Below are 21,535 nucleotides of genomic sequence, written 5' to 3'. Positions count from 1 at the left end.
TGTGGGTGCTTAGGAATTTGTCCATTTCTTCCAGGTTGTCCAGTTTGTTGGCATATAATTTTTCATAGTATTCCCTGATAATTGCTTGTATTTCTGAGGGATTGGTTGTAATAATTCCATTTTCATTCATGATTTTATCTATTTGGGTCCTCTCCCTATTGTTTTTGAGAAGCCTGGCGACAGGTTTATCAATTTTGTTTATTTTTTCAAAAAAACACAACTCTTGGTTTCATTGATCTGCTCTACTGTTTTTTTAGATTCTACATTGTTTATTTCTGCTCTGATCTTTATTATTTCTCTTCTTCTGCTGGGTTTGGGGTGTCTTTGCTGTTCTGCTTCTATTTCCTTTAGGTGTGCTATTAGATTTTGTATTTGGGATTTTTCATGCTTCTTGAGATAAGCCTGGATTTCAATGTATTTTCCTCTCAGGACTGTCTTCACTGCGTCCCAGTGTTTGGATTGTTGTATTTCATTTTCATTTGTTTCCATATATTTTTTAAATTTATTCTCTAATTACCTGGTTGGCCCATTCATTCTTTAGTAGGGTATTCTTTAACCTTCATGCTTTTGGAGGTTTTCTGGACTTTTTCCTGTGGTTGATTTCAAGCTTCATAGCATTGTGTTCTGAAAGTGTGCATGGTATGATTTCAATTTTGTTATACTTATGAAGGGCTGTTTTGTGACCCAGAATGTGATCTACCTTGGAGAATGTTCTGTGTGCATTGGAGAAGAAAGTATATTCTGTTGCTTTAGGGTGCAGAGTTCTAAAAATATCTGTCAAAACCATCTGATCCATTGTATCATTCAGGGCCCTCCTTTCTTTATTTATTCTGTGTCTAGATGATCTATCCATTGTTGTAAGTAGAGTATTAAAGTCCCCTGCAATTACCACATTCTTATCAATAAGGTTGCTTATGTTTGTGCGTAATTGTTTTATATATTTGGGGGCCTCCGTATTTGGTGCATAGACATTTATAATTATTAGCTCTTCCTGATGTATAGACCCTGTAATAATTATATAATACCCTTCTTCATCTCTTGCTATAGCTTTTAATTTAAAGTCTAGTTTGTCTGATATAAGTATGGTTACTCCAGCTTTCTTTTGACTTCCAGTAAAATGATAGATAGTTCTCCATCCCCTCACTTTCAATCTGAAGGTGTCCTCGGGTCTAAAATGAATCTCTTTTAGACAGCAAATAGATGAGTCTTGTTTTTTTTTATCCATTCTGATGCCCCATGTGTTTTGGTTGGAGCGTTTAGTCCATTTACATTCATTATTATTATTGAAGGATGTGGGTTTAGAGTCATTGTGATATGTGTAGGTTTCATGCTTGTAGTGATGTCTCTGGTATTTTGTGGTCCTTGCAACATTTCACTTACAGAGTTCCCCTTAGGATCTCTTGTAGGGCTGGTTTAGTTGTGATGAATTCCTTCAGTTTTTGTTTGTTTGGGAAAACCTTTATCTCTCCTTCTATTCTGAATGACAGACTTGCTGGATAAAGGATTCTTGGTTGCATATTTTTTCTGTTTATCACATTGAAGATTTCCTGTCATTCCTTTCCTGCCTGCCAAGTTTCAGTAGATAGATCTGCTACTACCCTTATGTGTCTCCCTTGGTATGTTAAGGCCCGTTTATCCCTATCTACTTTCAGAATTCTCTTTTTATCCTTGTATTTTGCCAGTTTCACTATGATATGTTGTGCAGAATATCTATGCAAGTTATGTCTGAAGAGAGTTCTCTGTGCCTCTTGGACTTCAATGCCTGTTTCCTTCCCTAGATAAGGGAAGTTCTCAGCTATGATTTGTTCAAGTATACCTTCAGCCCCTTTCTCTCTCTCTCTTCTTCTGGAATTCCTATGATATGAATATTGTTCCATTTGATTGCACCACTCAATTCTCCTGGATTTTTTAATGTCCCTATTTCTCAGCTTCCTCTTTTTCTATATTTTTATCTTCTAATTCACCTATTCTCTCCTCTGCCTCTTCAATCCTGCTATGGCCACCTCCATTTTATTTAACACCTCATTTATAACATTTTTAAATTTCTCATAACTATTTTTTAGTTGCTTGATCTCTGTAGCAATAGATTCTCTGTTGTCCTCTATGCTTTTCTCAAGCCCAGCGATTAATTTAATGACTATTATTCTAAATTCTTTTTCCATTATATTGCTTAAATAGGTTTTGATCAATTCATTAGCTGTTGCTACTTTCTGTAGTTTCTTTTGAGGAGAATTCTTCCGTTTCATCGTTTTGGCTAGTCCCTGCAGTAGCTCCATGCTGCAGGGCACTTCCCCTGTGCTGTCCAGAGAAACTTGTGTTGGTGGGTGGGGCCACAGTCAGACCCAATGTCTGCCCCCAGCCCACAACTAGGGCCACAGTCAGACTGGTGTGTACTTTATCTTCCCCTCTCCCAGGGACAGGACTCACTGTGGAGGGGTGTGGCCTCTGTCTGGGCTGCTTGCACACTGCCAGGCTTGTGGTGCTGCTTTGGTGGGATCTGGCCAAGGGGTGGATCCTCAAGGTGCACAGGAGCGGGAGAGGCAGGCTTAGCTAGGTTTGCCATCCGTGGTCCCCTGCAGGAGGGGCCCTGCAGCACCAGGAGGGAGGCAAGCCGCTTCGGAGGGATGGATGCACAGAAGCACAGAGTTGTGCATTTGCGTGGTGCAAGCAAATTCGGTGACAGGAACTTGTTCCCTTTGGAATTTCCGCTGGTGGATGGGAGAGAGAAATGGTGTTTGCCAGCACCTTTGTTCCCCCGCTGAGCTGAGCTCTGTCTTCCTGGGCTCAACAACTCTCCCTCCTGGTGTCCTCTCACCCTCCCCGTGCTCTGAGAGCAGAGCTGTTGACTTTTAACATTCCAGATGTTAAGTCCCCCTGGCTGTCAGAACTCATGCAGTCTGGCCCCTCCACTTTTGCAAGCCAGACTTTGGGGGCTCTACCTTGCCTGCCGGGCTGCCTCTCTACCACCCTTGCTCCCTCCTGCCAGTCTGGGTAGCACGCACCGCGTCTGCCCTTCCTACCCTCTTCCATCGGCCTCTTGTCTACGCTTGGCTCCAGAGAGTCTGTTCTGCTAGTCTTCTGGCAGTTTTCTGGGTTATTTAGGCCAGTGTGGGTGGAATCTATGTGATCAGCTGGACAAGGTGAGCCCAGCGTCCTCCTATGTGCCATCTTCCCTTATCTTCTATTCCTCAGCTCAATATTTATTTTTTTTGAGAGAGGGAGGGAGACAGAGTGATAGAGGGTGAGGGGCATAAAGAAAGGGAGACACAGGATCCAAAGCAGGCTCCAGACTCTGGGATGTCAGCACAGAACTCACAGACTGTGAGATCATAACCTGAGTGGAAGTCAGTTGCCCAACCAACTGAGCCACCCAGGCACCCCTAAGTGCCATTGTGTCATCAGTCACATGCTTCACAAAAGGAGATTACAATTAATTTCATTCAAAACATATATTTTTAGTTCTAAATTTAGCAGTATTGGGTTATTACAGATGACATCAAAGGCACCATGTCATCTCTAGCTTGTTGTATTTTATTTGTTTCCCCAAAAAACTGTGTCAAAATCCTAACCTCTGATACCTGTGAACATAACTTTATTTGGAAATAGGATCATTATAGTTGTAATCAAGTTAAGATGAGATCATACTTGATTAGGGTGGGCCCTAAATGCAATGACTAAAGTCCTTATAAGGAAACATAGATTTGAACACAAGACACAGAGACACAGGAGAGACAAGTACAATTCTATGTGAAGACAGAGGCAGAGATTGTAGTAATCCATCTACATGCCAAGGTACACCAAGGATTTTTGGCAACTACCAGAAGCAATGAAGAGACAAGGAAGGATTTTTCCATTGTTTTCAGAGGGGGCATAGGTCTGCAAACACTTTGATTCTGGACTTTGTAATTCTAGCTTCTAGAACTATGAGAAAGTAAATTTTTATTATTTTAAGCCACCAAATTTGCAATGACTTATAATGGCAACAACAGTATTCTTATTTACCTTCTCAGATGACACCTGAAGACAAGATAGTTGCCAGAGATTTTCTCAGGGTTCATGTAGATTGAAGAAAAGAGCATTTGTTACTATGGCTTTCAAACAAGTAGCTGAATTCAGTCTGAAGTGGCCAAGTAGGCTCACAGACCCAACCCTGAATCAGTTGATATGTATTGGGAACTAAGTGTTATACCTTGCAGATCTGAGCCATGCATTCTGACTCCTGTATTAAGTATTAGGTGTATTAGGTGAAGGCCTACCCATCCACATGGACTGAGACAACCTAGTTTCCCAAAGGAACTTCATCAGCTGGCACCAAACCAGCAAGTATCTACCATAAGATCCTTGCCAGAGTGCTTTCATATTATGATGTCACCCTCTTTTCAGTCATTAGTACTTGCTTTATAAATCACTTAATTAAAATACTACACTACAATTAGTTGTTGTTGTTGCTGTTGTTATTGTTATTTTTTTTTTCAACGTTTATTTATTTTTGGGACAGAGAGAGACAGAGCATGAATGGGGGAGGGGCAGAGAGAGAGGGAGACACAGAATCTGAAACAGGCTCCAGGCTCTGAGCCATCAGCCCAGAGCCTGACGCGGGGCTCGAACTCACGGACCGCGAGATCGTGACCTGGCTGAAGTCGGACGCTTAACTGACTGCGCCACCCAGGCGCCCCTGTTATTGTTATTTTTAATATGGTTTCTTTTATAAGAAGAGAAATTCCTGGAGGTTAATGATGTGTTTTTAGTTTGTGGCCCAAATTGTATATAAGATTTTCTTGTTGGAATGTTGAATTTAATATTAAATTAATAAATAACAGTAAATTACAGTGTTATAGTGCTAATTATCTCACCATAATAGTAAAATTAGCCAAGAATACATCTAGAATAAATTCAGGTCCATTCGGTGCAACATAACCTCAGCTCTGTAACATTTTGTCTATAAGCTGTTCACCTACAGTACACATTTCCTTTCTGCTACTTCCTCCATCCAATTAGCTTTTCATTAACCTACCACACCTTGAGTTATACTTAATTTCTGAACAATAGTAGCTAAGCAGTCATGTATGTTTATAGTCCCTATTACTCTGTTTCTGACCTCTAATGTTTGTGTTTTAGATGCCTCAGGAAACAAATTTATTTTTCAAGACTTCTGAGACAGTTGTATCGGTGCTATATAGCATTTAAATGACAGCACACTCTGTCCTCACTGATAACGGATGGCTGTTAGAAACACTTTTCTTCTCCTTAGGTATGTGAACTTGACATTTATCTAAATTGTTGGTTGACAAACAAGGAATGCATTTCTATGAGGAATGCCTCAGATCTGAAAAATAGACCAACACTAGTTGAATGAAAAAAGACTTAAAAAAGATTAAAGAAATCAATACTGACTCAGTGGAGAAATGAAAAATCAAGTTCCAGATCTATTTGAGTTATAGTCTCTCATTCACTGTAAAAGAAAATGTAAAGCGTGGTTTTTCTTTCACACATTAATCAATGCCATTAACAGTCTAATTTTTATAATAGTTATTTAAAATAAAATAAGAAAAATCCTTTTTTAACACATTAGTTGACTTTTTTATACTCTTTAATTTTAACCCAATTGTCTATTTACCTGCTTATCCAGAAGTGATGCTTTTGGAATACATAGGAGAAAGAAAACCAAATTTAAAAACTATTACATACCAGAATAATAATGAGGGATAATTTGGTTTAGTTTCCTGATATTTGGGATTATTGAATTGTTGAAATATTTTTATAAAATTAATTTTTATGTATGAATAAATGAACAAATAATTAGATAAGCACACTTATTAAAGTGTGAAGTGCTAAATTTAGTAACTATGAGTGACTTATTTTTTCCTGAGCCAGACTTTTTTTCTTCTTCTTCCAAGTTATTTAAATTTCAGTTAGTTAACATACAGTGTAATATTAGTTTCAGGTGTACAATACAGTGATTCATCGCTTATATACAACACCTGGTGCTTATCACAAGGGCACTCTTTAATCCCCATTAGCTATTTCACTCATCCCCCCAGTCACCCCCCACCCCCTCCAGTAACCCTGTTTGTTCTCTGTAGTTAAGAGTCTGTTTCTTGGTTTTCTTTTCTTTGTTCCCCACTATGTTTGTTTGTTTTGCTTCTTAAATTTCACACATGGGTGAAATCATATTATTTGTCTTCCTCTGACTGACTTACTTCACTTAGGATAATACTCCCTAGCTCCATCCACATTATTACAAATGGCAAGATTTCATTCTTTTTGATGCCTGAGTTATATTCCATTGTATATGTATATCACATCTTGTTTATTCATTCATTGGTTGATAGGCATATTGACTCTTTTCATATTTTGGCTATTGTTGATAATGCTGCAATGAACATCAGAGTGTATGTATCCCTTCAAATTAGTATTTTTGTATCCTTTGGGTAAATGACCAGTAGAGCAGTTTCTGGATCATAGGGTAGTTCTATTTTTAACTTTTTGAGGAACCTCCATACTGTTTTCCAGACTGGCTGCACCAATTTGTATTCTTACCAACAGTGTAAGAGGGTCCCCCTTTCTCTGCATCCTCACCAACACCTGTTGTTTCCTGTGTTGTTAATTTTAGTCATTATGACTGGTGTGAGGTGGTATCTCATTGTGATTTTGATTTGCATTTCCCTGATGATGAGTGATGTTGAGCATCATTTCATGTATCTGTTGACCATCTGTATGTCTTCTTTGCACAATTGTCTATTCATGTGTTCTGCCCATTTCTTCACTGGGTTATTTGTTTTTTGGATGTTGGGTTTGAGAAGTTCTTTATATATTTTGGATACTAACCCTTGATAAGATAGGTCATTTGCAAATATCTTCTTCAATTCTGTAGTTTGCCTTTTAGTTTTGTTGATTGTTTCCCTTGGCTGTGCAGAAGCTTTTTATTTTGATATAGTCTCAATAGTTTATTTTGCTTTTGTTTCCCTTGCGTCAGGAGACATAGCTAGTAAGAAGTTGCTACAGCCAATGTCAAAGAGGTTACTGCCTATGTCTTCCTATAGGATTTTAATGGTTTTATGTCTTTATTTAGGTCTTTCATCCATTTTGAATTTATTTGTGTGTGGTGTAAGAAAGTGGTCTAGTTTCATTCTTTTGCATGTTACTGTCCAGTTTTCCCAACAGCATTTTTGAAGAGATTGCCATTTTTCCATTTGATATTTTTTCCTGCTTTGTTGAAGATTAATTGGCCATATAATTGTGAGTTCATTTGTAGGTTTCCTATTCTGTTCCATTGATCTATGTGTCTATATTTGTGCCAGTACCATATCCTCTTGATCACTATAGCTCTCTAATATTGAGGTCTGGAAGTGTGGGATTGTGATGCCTCCAGCCTTGCTTTTCTTTTTTAAGATTGCTTTGGCTATTGGGGTCTTTTGTGTGGTTCCACACAAATTTTTGGATTGTTTGTTCTAGCTCGGTGAAAAATGCTGGTGGTATTTTGATAGGGATTACTTTAAATGTGTAGATTGCTTTGGTAGTATAGACATTTAAATAATATTTGTTCTTCTAATTCATGAATATGGAATGTTTTTCTATTTTCTTGTGTTATTTTCAATTTCTTTCTTCAGTGTTTTATAGTTTTCAGAGTACAGATCTTCTACCTTTTTGGTTAGGCTCATTCCTAGGTATCTTATGGTTTTGGTGTAATTGAAAATAGGATTGATTCCTCAGTTTCTCTTTCTGCTTCTGGTGCATTATTGGTGCATAGAAATGTGATAGATTTCTGTATGTTGATTTTGTATCCTGTGACTTTACTAAATTCGTGTATCGGTTCTAGCAATGTTTTGTGTGTGTGTGTAGCATCCTTCAGGTTTTCTACATAGAGTGTCATGTCATCTGCAAATAGTGACAGTTTGACTTCTTCTCTGCCAGTTTGGATGCATTTTATTCCTTTTTTGTTGTCTGATTGCTGTGGCTAGGACATCCAGTACTATGTTAAATAGTAGTGTTGAGAGTGGACATCCCTGTTTTGTTCTGGACTTTAGAAGAAAAGCTCTCAGTTTTTCTACACTGAGGATGCTATTAGCTGTGGGTTTCTCATATATGGTCTCATATATGTTGAGGTTTGTTCCCTCTAACCCTGCTTTTGTTGAGATTTTTTATTATGAATAACTGTCATACTTTGTCAAGTGCTTTTTCTGCATCTGTTGAAAGTTCTTATCTTTCCTTTATTAATGTGGTGTAGCACGTTGATTGTTTTGCAAATATGGAACTACCCTTATAGCCCTGGAATAAATCCCACTTGATCACAGTGAGTGATCCTTTTAATGAACTGTTGGATTTGATTTGCTAGTATTTTCCTAAGAATTTTTGCATACATGTTCATGAGGGATATTGGCCTGTAGTTTGCTTTTTTAGTGGTGTCTTTGTCTGGTTTGGTATCCCTGTTTGGTATCAGGGTAATACTGGCTTCATAGAATGAATTTGGAAGTTTTCCTTCCATTTCTATTTATTGGAATAGTTTGAGAAGAATAGGTATTAACTTTTCTTTAAATGTTTGGTAGAATTTGTCTCTGAAGCCACCTGGCCCTGGACTTTTGTTTGTTGGGAGATTTTTTGTTACTGATTCAATTTCTTTGCTGGTTATTGGTATGTTCAAGTTTTCTATGTCCTCTTGTTTCATTTTGAGTAGTTTATATGTTTCTAGAAATTTATCCATTTCTTCCATGTTGTCCAATTTGTTGGCATAAAGTTTTTGATAATATTTTCCTATAATTGTATTATTGTGTTGTTGGCTCTTATTTTTCCTCTTTTGTTGTGTTAAAATCATATTATATATATGGAATAAAATTAAAATCACTTCATTTTATGAACATGAATATAAGAGGCAGTTGATTCACCTTTCTGACATTTGCCAACAATGGTGTTTAATAAATATTTATGGACTTAGTTTCCCTTCCTTTTTTTTTTTAATGTTTATTTATTTGTGAGAGAGAGACACACAGAGACACAAGCTAGCAGAGGCAGAAAGAGAGGGAGACACAGAATCTGAGGCAGGATCCAGGCCCTGAGCTGTCAGCACATAGCCCGACGTGGGGCTCAAACTCACAAACCATGAGATCGTGACCTGAGCTGAAGTCAGATGCTCAACCGACTGAGCCACCCAGGTGCCCCTTAGCTTCCCTTCTTTTTTCTTCCTTCTCTCCTTCCCTCTTTCCTTACTCACTATCTATTTTTTTGGGCTAAAAAAAGATTATGGAAGCTTCCAATTATATATATATATATATATATATATATATATATATATATATATATATGCCAACACTTATGTGTAAAGCAGTGTGTAATATGGGGGGAATATAGGGATAATAGTTTGAGTAATAAAATTGTATGCAACCTATACCTTAAAGCACATGGGGAACACACTAGATAGTAAAGGATCTTAAGTGGGAATCTAAAAATAAATGGTTGAAAAAGTTCATTTATCTTGCTGTTGAAGAGGGGAGGACATTGAGTTTACCTGAAAAACAGGAAAGTAAAATTAGATATGTTTAACACTTTTCTGAAAAGTTTTATTGATGAGTTATGGCATAATCATTATTTTTTCTCTATATCTAAAGTGATTTTCCTAGGGGTCTGTTGTAATATCTGACTATTTACAGACCTAACAGAAACAGTAGTAAAATAAAACAACTTATTACTTAAAGATAGGCATATAATTAGTAAATATCATTAATGAGAAATAAGTTGGCTAAACTAAGAATTTTATACTTAAAGAGCTGTTCTATAACATGAATCTCTTCAAGGGAAAAAAAAATTAGTTTCCCCTCCCTCCTCCTTCCTTTTCCCATTCCCCTTTCTTTTTCTTTGAATTTCTATAGCTCTTCAGTTAATATTTACTGTAACTATTTACTTTAGCAGCCCTCTGAGGAAGGTCAAACTCCCAATGTGGCATTAAATATAATTACTTTCTGACCAACCTCTATTCTTACCTGTCCTCAGGTATTCTCACCTTGTACTTCTCAAACAGGGAAAAAATAAAAAAATACCATGAGAATGGGCATTTCTGAACCTGTAGAAATTCTTAGCAAAAGGCTGCAGCTGCCCATTTGCTGTACTGTCTGGGAAACAGGGAATGGTAGGAGTCATCTCTTTCCTCTACATAAACTGGCTTTCTTCTCTTAGTCATTTATTAACCTGATGACTGTCCAAGAGCAGAAACATTATAACCTTTGTGACAATGAGCAGTAAGCACTCTTTAAACCATAGTCATCCTTTTGGCAATGATAATTGGAGGGGAAAATTTTTTTCTTTTTTTTTTTTTTTTTTTTTTTTTTGGATTTTAAGAATCTACTTTATTGCAAATAGTAAGTGGTGTATTTAACTTTTCCAGCTTCTTGTTCTCTAGGTTTAACAGCCCCCCCCCCCCCCCCTTGCTTTTGCCTAACAGCCATCTTGGCAACTCCTCCCTGAAATCATTTCCTGTCATGACATTTTTAGAAACCAAAATAACAGCATTTACAATGTAACAGCTAAATATTCCCATAGAGTATCTGGATAAAACAAGCATTTTTGCACAGTAGTTTGGAACACACCATTGAGTATGTATTCAGACAGAACCTTTTCTGGGTGTTCACAGTTTCTGGCTAACCAATAGGCTGATTGCATCATTGTTTGTTGTTGCTCTGTAATCACATCTGGCACTCACAGCTGGCAACATTCTGGCTTCCAAAGTTTTCTCGTGTAGTATCTTGTTTTAATTTCAGAATACATATTTATTTGGTGATGGAGTGCTTTTAATAATAGTGGGTGGCTGTGTAACTCTCAGAAAAATGAAGCACAGATACGTGTAATATCACACGGAAGTATGAGACACAAATGGAATGTCATTTGGACAATACATTTTGAATTCTTTGAATTTTTTAAGAATATGATCACTTGTGCTTTTTATAATAGAATTATTTATTTAGCCTTTTACATCGTTAATTTTGCATTTTAAATTTACTGCAGCATAAACTCAGAGTTGTGCTAGGAAAAGTATTCAAAGTGTCTGCAGATAGTTAGTGTTCTTAAACCACGATGACAAAATCTCAAAAATAGATGTAGTCCCATCACAGTTAAATTGAATGACTCAGTGTCTGGACCACTTAGAAGGATTTTTGTTTTTATTTTTTTGTTTTTTTCTAGCTAGGGAAGAGGAGAGACTGTTAACTTTAGAATTTTGGAATCATGGATGGAGAATGTTTGTTTTGCTTTGTGTTAGAGATGACAGAGAATGCTATCACAGGGATTTGGTAAAAACTGATACCTCTTAAAATATGTAAAGTAGAATTCAGGTCACTTGTTTTTCATGACATTTTATTTTCAAAAGTTACTCATTAGTCTAGAGCCACACCCGAGAGATCAGTTTACCCAACTTTCACATTTATAGGCAGAGTCGTGAGGCTCCTTTGTCTGTTTCCCTTTATAGAGGCTGGATAAGCCAGATACTCACTTTCCCAGATTCTCTCATATATAAAGGTGGCCATTTGACCAACTTTTAGGCAACAATATATAAAGGATAATCGGCTGGATTATTTCAGGGAAAAAATTCCATTTGATTATTTAAAAGACAAAGTAGACATATAAAAATCTTATTTTTCAATGGGAGTGTGATACCTGGAACTTGGCAGCCATCTTGAGACTATGAGATGGCAAGACTAAGGATAGAAAGACAATAGAATAGGAGGATGGAAAGAGTTTGGATCTTTGATAATTGGAACCAGCCACTATACCAAATTAGTATTTCTGTATCAATATCTTTTCCTCTTGCACGAGACAATTAATTCTTTATTTCTTAAGCCACTTTTGGTCAGTTTTCCTGTTACTCATATCTCTGTACACTCCTAATTATTACACCCTGAGAAATTAATTAATCTGCTTAAGTTTGTAAAAGAACATAGTAGCATAGTCTTGACTGGAATTTGGATCTTCTAATTTCTTGTTTAATATCTTTTCCTTACTTCTACCCTGTTAGTCTCCACAGGAACAAATGAGCTATTGTCTTGATTAAACCTGTTTTTAAATGTGTTGCTTCAGTACATTTTACTTGTCCTTTAGACTATTATCTGCATTTGCAATCCCTTTAGCTAAAGGAAATTTCACAAATCTTATGAACCATCTTTGCATAGATGGGCATGACAGAATAAGATCGGGATTATGGGATGATTCATTTCTATATTAAAAGTCTGGATTTGAGAAGAGGTAACTATTCTGAGTCACATTAATACTAAGAGAATTTGCAACATGCTTGCAAAGTTGGATGTATTTCAAAACTCAAATTCTTATCCTGAAGATTGTTTTAAGGAACTAGATAAAATTATATCAAAATGGAAAAATATGAGCAAATATTTAATGAAAATTTAAAAGTGTCCATTGGAAAAACATACATGATTTCCATGGCAATAGCAACAGAATAAAGATAATGAAGCTTGGAGAAGCAGAGAGATACAAATGTTAAATCATGATACCTTCCTGAGTCCCATAACCATGGTAGTATTATAGTATAGTTGCTTTATAGAAACATTTGATAAAATTAAATTAGAGGATTCTAAATGTATTGAATGTGTCGTGCAAAATAGTTCACAGTGAATGTTATGCATGATTATTTTGTATTGTGTTTTGAAGGGAAGGAACAACATAAGTTGCCATTTTTCACATAGGTAATCTATTCACTGAATTAGGAGACATTTCTTCTTCACACAATGTAGGAAATATAAAGGGGAAAAACTGGATTCAAAATTATTTCTCTGATAAAGTTACTTTGACAGGTCATCAGTAAATTCTTCTTTTATCCTTACCTTTGTTCCTTCTATTATGAAATAATAATATCTTTTGGATCCTTCTTCGAACCTGGACATGGAGAACGGTTGATCAATCATCTTTGGCATTTGGCCATTGGGCCTGAGAGATAGCCAGCATCAGTAGAGTGCCAGGGATGGTGACAAAGCAGATAGTTACTTGTGCTTAGACATAGCTCTCTACTATCTGAAGAAAAATAAACCTCCCATTCTCACAGTGACAAATGAAGGATCAAGCCTGCATAGTTCCAAGCCTTTACTTCTTGTATAGCGTGGAAATAACTCCATTCTGTCTCACCAATGCCCTGGAGTATGAGAGCAGGAGTTGGGGTTCTTGACTTTTTGCTTATGGCTGACAGCTGTCAGAGCTGCTATATTCAAGTGTCCCCCACAGTTGCCCTGTGCTGAGGCACAAAGTCTTCCTATGACTTCTCAATAATCCAGGTTTGCTACCTACCCTTGAAGTTCCTTTAGGCCTACCATGACTTTGCAGTTCTTTCTTTATTGATACTATCTATTTTTTGTCAATGTATTTATAGTTAGAGTTAATGCCTAGGAACTATCCCATAATCCTAGTAATTACTATCTGTAAAATTAAGTAATTGAAATGTTTTCTCTTAATAGCTCTCTAATCATATCACTTTAAATCTCTCTTCCCATTCAATCACATCTGTAAACATCATCATGGTAATATAACTTAGAAGAATATACAGAAGTAAATCTCCATGATCTTGGGTTAGGAAATGATTTCTTAGATGCAACAGGAAAAGCACAAGTAATAAAAGACTATTAACTTGGGCTTCATCAAAATTAAAAAACTTTTGTGCATCAAAGGACACCAGCAGGAAGGTGTAAAGACAGTCTGCAGACTGGGAAAAAAAATTGCAAATCATATATTTGAAAATAAATCCAGACTCTATAAAGAACTGTTACAACTCCATAATAAAATGACAATCCAATTTTAAAATGGGCAAAGGATAAGAATAGATATTTCTTTTAAAAAGATACAAATTACCAAAAAGTACAGGAAATGATGCCCAACATCTTTAGCCATTAGGGAAATGGAAATCAAAACCACAATGAGATACTACATATTTACTACAATAGTTATAATGAAAAAGACAATAACAAGTGCTGTTAAAGATGTGGAGAAATTGGAATGCTCATTTATTGTTGGTAGGAATGTAAAATGGTACAGCCTCACCTTAGCAACTCCCCAGTGTTAAACATCGAGTCACCAAACGACCCAGAAATTCTATACCTAGGTATATATATACCCAAGAGAACTGAAAATATATGGCTAAAGAGAAACTTGTACATGGATGTTCACAGCAGTATTATTCATAATAGCCAAAAACTAGAAACCGCCTAAATGTTCATCAACTGACGAAGCGATAGACATAATGTTATATACCCATATCATGGAATATTATCTGGCCAAAAAAGGAATGAAGAACTGATGGATACTACAATTTGCATGAACTTCAAAGACATTATGCTGAGTGAAAGAAGTCAGTCACAAGAGACCACGTATTATAAGGTTACATCTATACAAAAAACACAGAATAAATAAATCTATTAGAGACAAAAAGTAGATTAGAGGTTGACTAGGGTTTGTGGGACAGAGAGTGAGGATGAGAAGTGACTGCTAATGGGTGGAGGACTTCTTTTTGGGATGATAAAGATGTTTGTAAGTTAGATTATGGTGATGGTTGCACAGTTTTGTAAAAAACTCTAAGTACCATTGAATTGTATACTTGAACACACTTCTACGGGTGAACTTCATGGTATAAATTATATCATCATAAAACCATTAAGAATAATTATGATATAATAGCATACAAACAATGACACTGGGTAAAACTTTATGATTTATCATATTCATTGTGGAGCAAAAAAATGATTGGATTTAAATAAAAGCACTTAAAAAAAAGCCAAAAAAAGCTCCATATTGAATTTTGGCATTTTCCAGATTTAGATGCTGTCACTAAGGCACCGGATGTCAGAACAAAGGAAATTACCAGGAGGTTACGTAAAATAAGAACCTGGTGCAGGGAGGGTGCTAATCTTAATTACAAGTGGTGCCTAAGCTGTTTTCCTTGATCAGGATTGGATGGAGAGATGAGAGGGATACCAATTGAGCCATTATGCTTTAAAGAAAATTTGGTTTATGTTGGTGGTAAAAAGATTAGAAAATCAGAGACCACAACCTCGGGTGCACACTTATTCTAGAGAAGTGCCTCTCATAGTATGAGCTGCGGTCAATTCCTATCAGCATTTTGAGGGAAGAGTACTCATTAAAAATGAAAATTTATCAATCCCACACTAGAACTATGAATCAATATCTCAGGAGGATGAGGGTGGCAAAAGATTGAAGCAATGTACAATTTTAATATTGTCACCATGTAATTCTTCCCACCTCCCCATTTTATTGAAGTATAATTAACAAATAAAAATTGTATATATTTAAGGATCATGAATTGGATTTGACATTTTGATATGCACATACATTGTGAAATAATTGCCACAATCAAGCTGATTAACATATCCATCACCTCCCATAGTTATCTAGGTGATTCTTTTTTTTGGTTGTGTTTTTGTTTTGAGAAAGATGGAGTGTGAGTGGGGGAGGGGCAAAGAGAGAGGGAGACAGAGGATCTGAAGTGGGCTCTGCATTGACAGCAGCAAGCCCAATGTGAGGCTGCAACTCACCAACCATGAGATCATGACCTGAGCTAAAGTTGGACACTTAACCGACTGAGCCACCCAGGGACCCCTGTCTAGGTTATCTTAAGCAACTAAATTTGAGAACACAGATACAGAGTAGAAAAACCCTATTGACTGAATTTTTATGATTTCTGTTCTACAAAGTTCCTAGAAAATAACAAAACTTATTTGTTTTTCTCAAGGCTTGTATTGTAATATTAAATGAAAATAGTTTAACTTATCTAAAATGTCTAAATTAAAAAGTAGATAAATGGTTATGGCCCAAGATTATCTATGTTTGCACTATAAATTACCACTATAAAAATAGGTTATATATGATGGTTCCATATAGTTGAAAGAGGGTGTTTTGTACTTAATTTTGGTATGTTATGGATTAGTGTGGGAATTTACCATTTACAATAATATTTCCATTAGAAAAAGGTTTTCATGTTTATGATAATCTACTTAATGAATATGTAACTATTCATGAGTAAAAGATAATCTTTTGGGAAAAGAACTGCCTAGAGTTTGTCTCTGTCTTTAGTAAAATGATCCCAAATTGGTTAGATAAACAAATAACAATAAACTAGGAAATTACCATGGATTTGCATTTTTAAGAAGTTGCTTGGGGGCGCCTGGGTGGCGCAGTCGGTTAATCGTCCGACTTCAGCCAGGTCACGATCTTGCGGTCCGTGAGTTCGAGCCCCGTGTCGGGCTCTGGGCTGATGGCTCAGAGCCTAGAGCCTGTTTCCGATTCTGTGTCTCCCTCTCTCTCTGCCCCTCGCCCGTTCATGCTCTGTCTCTCTCTGTCCCAAAAATAAATAAACGTTGAAAAAAAAAATTTAATAAAAAAAAAAAAAAAAAAGAAGTTGCTTGAAGTATTTACAGTTAATTTTGACTATTGGCCTTAGGTCCTACAAAAACAGCTAATTGTACTAATAGATAGTAGGTATTCATTATGTGCTGCTTCATCAAGTGAGATGACTTTTTAAAATTCCTGTTAGTATTGAAATTCATTTTTTAAAGTAGTGATTTATTTATTTTTCCTGTTTGATTTTATCAGCTAAGATTTATAGTATAATATAGAACTAAAGTTTGAAAAATGATTAAAAAGAAGTGATATTGTACTACTCCACAATTAATATGTTTGTTTGAAAGAAAATCCATGAGAATCAATCTGCAGACAAGGACATTTGGAAAATCCAAAAATATTTGTAGATAAGAGAACCTTTAGAATATGTTTTCTTTTTTTCTAATAAAGTATAATTAACATATAGTGTTATATTAGTTTCTGGTATACAATATAATTCAACAGTGCTATACCTTACTCAGTGCTCATCATGAGAAGTGTACTCTTAATCCCCTTTATCTATTTCACCCATCCTCCCATGACCTCCCCTCTGGCAACCACCAGTATGTTTTTTGTATTTAAGAATTTCTTTTCATTTTTTTCATTTTTTTCTTTTTATGTTCATTTGTTTTGTTTCTTAAATTCCACATAGGCTGAACTCATGTGGTGTTTGTTGTTCTCTGTCTGACTCATTTCACTTAGCATTATATCCTCTAGGTCCATCCATGTCATTACCAATGGGCACATTTCATTATTTTTTATGGCTGAGTAATGTTCCACTGTGTGTGTGTGTGTGTGTGTGTGTGTGTGTGTGTGTGTGTGTGTATCACATATTCCTTATCCATTCATATATAGATGGATACTTGTGTTGTTTCCATAACTTGGCTATTATAAATAATGCTGCAGTACATATAAGGGTGCATGTATCCTTTCCAGGTTGTATTTTCATTTTCTTTGGATGAATACTCAGTAGTGGAATTACTGAATCATATGGTAATTCTGTTTTTAATTTTTGAAGAAACTCCAACTTTTCCACGGTGGCTACATCAATTTGCATTCCCACTGACAGTGCACAAGGGTGCCTTTTTCTCTACATCCTTACCAACACTTGTTATTTCTTGTCTTTTTGATTCTAGCCATTCTGACAGGTGCAAAATGATAACTCATTTTGGTTTTGATTTGTATTTCCCTGATGGTAAGTGATGCTGATTATCTTTTCCTGTATTTGTTGGCCATCTGTGTGTCTTCTTTGGAAAAATGTCTATTCAGGTCTGCCCATTTTTTAATAAGATTATTCATTTTTTGGGGGCGCCTGGGTGGTACAGTCAGTTAAGCGTCCGACTTCAGCCAGGTCACGATCTCGCGGTCCGTGAGTTCGAGCCCAGCGTCGGGCTCTGGGCTGATGGCTCAGAGCCTGGAGCCTGTTTCTGATTCTGTGTCTCCCTCTCTCTCTGCCCCTCCCCCGTTCATGCTCTGTCTCTCTCTGTCCCAAAAATAAAAAATAAAAAAATTAAAAAAAATAAAGATTATTCATTTTTTTGATGTTGAGTTGTATGAGTTTTTTTATATGTATTTTAGATATTGACCTCTTCTCAGTTATATCATTTACAAATATCTTCTCCCATTCAGTAGGTAGCCTTGTCATTTTGTTAATTTCGTTCACTATGTGAAAGCTTTTTTAGGTTGGTGTAGTCCCAACATTTTATTTTTATTTTTGTTTCCCCTGCTTGAGGAGACATATGGAGAAAAATGTTGCTACAGCTAATGTCAAATAAATTACTGCCTATGTTATCTTCCAGGAGTTTTATGCTTTCATGTCTCACATTTAGGTCTTTAACTCATTTTGACTTTATTTTTGTATATGGTATGAGAATGTGGTTCAGTTTCATGCTTTTGCATATAACTATCCAGTTTCCCCACCACCATTTGTTGAAGAGATTTTCTTTTCCCCATTGTAGCTTCTTTCGTCCTTTGTCATAGATTAATTTATCATATGAGCCTGGGTTTATTTCTATGTTCTCTGTCTGTTCCATTGATCTATGTGTCTTTTTTTGTGTGTGTGCCAGTACCATACTGTTTTGCTTATTGTAGTTTTGTAGTATATTTTGATATCTGGGATTGTGATACCTCTAACTTTGTTATTCTTTCTCATGGCTTTAGCTATTCAGGGTCTTTTGTGGTTCCATACAAATTTTAGGATTATTTGTTCTAGTTCTGTGAAAAATTCTGTTGGTATTTTGAAAGGGATTGCATTAAATGTGTAGATTGTTTAGGTAGTATGGACATTTCAATAATCTTTTCTTCCACTCTGTGAGCATGGGACATCTTTCCATTTATTAGTCTCATCTTAATTTTCTTTTTTTTTAAGTTTATATATTTATTTTGAGAGAGAGCAAGTGAGAAAGCAGAGGAGGGGCAGAAAAACAGGGAGAGAGAGAATCCCAAGTAGGCCCTGTGCTGTCAGCACAGAGCCTGATGTGGACTCGATCTCAGGAACTGTGGGATCATGACCTAAGCCAAAATCAGAGCCAGATGCTTAACTGACTGAGCCACCCAGGTGCCTTTCAATTTCTTTCATCAATGTTTTATAGGTTTTGGGTACAGGTCTTTCACTTCCTTGGTTAAATTTATTTCTAGGTGTTTTTTTCTAGTTCAATTGTAAATGGTATTCTTAATTATAAATGTGTTCTCTTAATTTCTCTTTCTGCTACTTTATTATTAGTGTATAGAAATGCAACAGATTTCTACATTTTTTTAAATCTTTTTTTTAATGCTTATTTATTTTTGAGAGAGAGACACAGTGTGAGAGTGGGGGAGGAGCAGAGAAAGAGGGAGACACAGAATCCAAAGCAGGCTCCAGGCTCTGTGCTGTTAGCACAGAGTTCTATGCAGGGCTCGAACTCACGAACAGCAAGATCATGAACTGAGCCAAGGTTAGATGCTTAACTGAATAAGCTACCCAGGTACCCCTGCTATAAACTTCTGTCATAGAGCCACTGGTGCTGCATTACAAAGACTTTTGACCATTGTGTTTTCATTTTCATTTGTCTCCATGCATTTTTTAATTTCCTTTTTGGATTCTTTTTTTTTTTTTTTTTTTTTTTTTTTTGAGAGACAGAGAGAGAGAGAGCGAGCATGAGTTGGGGAGGGGCAGAGAAAGGAAGAGAGAGAGAATCCCAAGCAGGTTCCACACTGCCAGCACAGAGCCTGAAGTGGGGCTCAAGCTCATGAGCCATGAGATTAATACTGGAGCTGAAATCAAGAACCAGACACTTAACTGACTGAGCCACCCAGACGCCCCTCCTTTTTGAATTCTTAATTGACTCATTCATAATTTAGTAGCACGTTATTTAGTCTGCATGTATTTATTTACTTTCCAGACTTTTTCTTGTGATTAATTTTCAGTTTCATACTATTGTGGTCAGAAAAGATGAATGATATGATTTCAATCTTTTCAAATTTATTGACACTTGTTTTGTAGCCTAACATGTGATCTCTTCTGGAAAATGTTCTATGTGCACTTGAAAAGAATGTGTAATCTGCTGTTTTTTTGATGAAATGTTCTGAATATATCTTTTAGGTCTATCTAGTCTAATGTGTCATTCAAAGCCACTGTTGTCCTTGTTGATTTTCTCTCTGGATGATCTATCCATTGATGTAAGTGGGGTATTAAAGTTCACTACTATTTGTGTATTGCTGTCAATTTCTTCTTTTATGTCCGTTAATAGGTACTTTATGTATTTTAGGTGCTCCCATGTTGGATGCATAGATTTTTATAATTGTTATATCCTCTTGTTGGATTATTCCTTTTATCATTATGTAGTGTCCTTTTTGTCTCTTGTTACAGTCTTTGTTTTAAAGTCTATTTTGTCTGACATTAGTATTGCTACCCCAACTTTCTTTTTGCTTCCATTTGCACGGTGTATGTTTTTCCATCCCTTCACTTTCAAGCTGTGTGTGTCTTTAGGTCTGAAATAAGTCTCTTGTAGGCAGTATATAGATGGGTATGGCTTATTAATCCATTCAGTCATCCTATGTCTTTTGATTGGAGCATTTAGTCTATTTACATTTGAAGTAATTATCAATAGGTATGCATTTATTGCCATTTTGTTCTTTGTTTTATGATTGTTTTTATAGTTTTCTTTTCCTTTCTTCTTCTCTTGTTCTCTTCCCTTGTGGTTTAATGGTGTTTTAAATAGTGTTCAGCTGATTTTCTGAATACAAAATTAACAAAGAAATTCAATATTGAAGAAGCTCAGTAGAGGGGCACCTGGGTGGCTCAGTCGATTGAGCACCCAGCTTTGGCCCAGGTCATGATCTGTCAGTTCACAAGTTTGAGCCCTGCATTGGGCTCTGTGCTGACAGCTCAGAGCCTGGAGTCTCCTTCAGATTCTCTCTCTCTCTCTCTCTCTCTCTCTCTCTCTCTGCCTTTCCCCCACTCCTCTCTCTCTCTCAAAAATAAATTTAAAAAAACATTAAAAAAAGTTCAGTAGAGTTTGTATGTAATAGGACGACCTTGTATAAATGCAATATAGAAAATGGTATAACTCAAAAGAGCAACAAGCTAAGGCAGGGAGAGTGGGGAGTAGTGTAGAGAGAGGTAGAGAAAGTATAAGATGCCTAGGAAAAAAACTGTCACAAAAACTTTTCCTTTCTTCATGCATGAAATTATGAAACTTTATTTAAAGTCATAGAAGAAATGATTTAAACATTTGCAGAGACATACCATGTTCATAAATAGGAAGACTTCTAAAAGTATTAAATCTCTCCAATTTATCTAAAACTTCAATGCCATCCCAATCAAAATTCCTAGAGGGCTTTTAAAATAATTTTATAAAACTGTAGTAAAGTGTAGCAAAGCAGTTATGTATATTACAGAAGTACTTCTGTATGTGTACATAGGTACCCATTGCTTAGAATAGTAAAAAATGAGAAACAACCTATTGTTCACTGGTTATTGAATGGATAAGTTAACTGTAGGTTATTATTATTTGACAATTAAAATGAAGCACTTACATCAATCTGTATGTGTCAATATGAATAGATTTGAAAAAAATATTCAATAAAAAAAGCAAATTACTAAAAGTTATGTATATATGATATAAAATATGTGGAACTTCAAAACCAAAATAGTACTGTATATTAATTTATGCATACA

General features: G+C 36.0%; 1 long non-coding RNA gene across 1 annotated transcript in view; it reads left to right on the top strand.

Moving 5' to 3' along the window:
* Positions 1-5,124: 5,124 nt before the first annotated feature.
* LOC121012791 (uncharacterized) overlaps positions 5,125-21,535 on the top strand; it is a 94,534-nt gene continuing 78,123 nt past the window's right edge. Inside the window, exon 1 of the long non-coding RNA XR_005782311.1 lies at positions 5,125-5,251. This is a non-coding gene — a long non-coding RNA (uncharacterized LOC121012791). The remainder of the gene's footprint in view (positions 5,252-21,535) is intronic.

This window comes from Herpailurus yagouaroundi, unplaced genomic scaffold (assembly GCF_014898765.1).
Source record: "Herpailurus yagouaroundi ecotype Mexico unplaced genomic scaffold, PumYag 29, whole genome shotgun sequence".
NCBI lineage: Eukaryota > Metazoa > Chordata > Mammalia > Carnivora > Felidae > Herpailurus > Herpailurus yagouaroundi.
Note: the sequence above shows the minus strand (reverse complement) of the source record. Positions and strands in the feature narration are given on the sequence as shown.